This window comes from Micropterus salmoides, unplaced genomic scaffold, assembly GCF_014851395.1.
Source record: "Micropterus salmoides isolate LMB-PRFRI ecotype aquatic unplaced genomic scaffold, ASM1485139v1 Ms_hic_scaffold_4, whole genome shotgun sequence".
NCBI lineage: Eukaryota > Metazoa > Chordata > Actinopteri > Centrarchiformes > Centrarchidae > Micropterus > Micropterus salmoides.
This window is the reverse complement of record NW_024043372.1, coordinates 39,284,334-39,284,910: the sequence shown is the minus strand read 5'-3', so window position 1 is coordinate 39,284,910 and position 577 is coordinate 39,284,334. Positions and strand designations below refer to the sequence as shown.

Sequence of the window (577 nt, the reverse complement as noted above, 5' to 3'; positions counted from 1 at the left end):
CGACCTTCAGGAGCTCCTGGAGAAACAGGCCATCTCCAGGGTTCCTCCCGGGCAGGAGGGGTTTTACTCCCGCTACTTCCTGGTTGGCAGCAGGTGACTCGCAACCACAGATCCAGACTCCACAGCTCCAGAGCCAGAAACACCTGCAGGAAGTGATGGGAGGAGAGAAGAGAGGGACGAGAAAGCACAAGACTACGGGAAAGGGGAGAAGTTGAGTTAGTAACATGCATTAATTGTATGAGGTTGCATAGAGAGGGAGAGATAGTAGAGGAGAGAGGAGCTCAGTGCATCATGGGACGTCCCCTGGCAGTCTAGGCCTATAGCAGCATAACTAAGGGATGGTTCAGGACTCACCTGAGCCAGGCCTAGCTTTATCAAAGAGGATAGTCTTAAGCCTACTCTTAAATGTGGAGATGTGTGGTGTCTGTCTGCTGAACCCAAATTGGAACCTGGTTCTACAGGAGTGGAGCTTGATAGCTGAACGCTCTGGATTCTGGATTTTACTGGAAGCCAATGCAGAGAAGCTAAGACAGGAGAAATATGACTTTTCCTGGTTCCTGTCAGAACACGTGTCTTA

At 50.4% G+C, this 577-nt stretch overlaps 1 pseudogene; it reads left to right on the top strand.

The window, feature by feature from the left end:
- Positions 1–97, top strand: part of LOC119886491 — a 54,825-nt pseudogene extending 54,728 nt beyond the window's left edge.
- Positions 98–577: the final 480 nt, after the last annotated feature.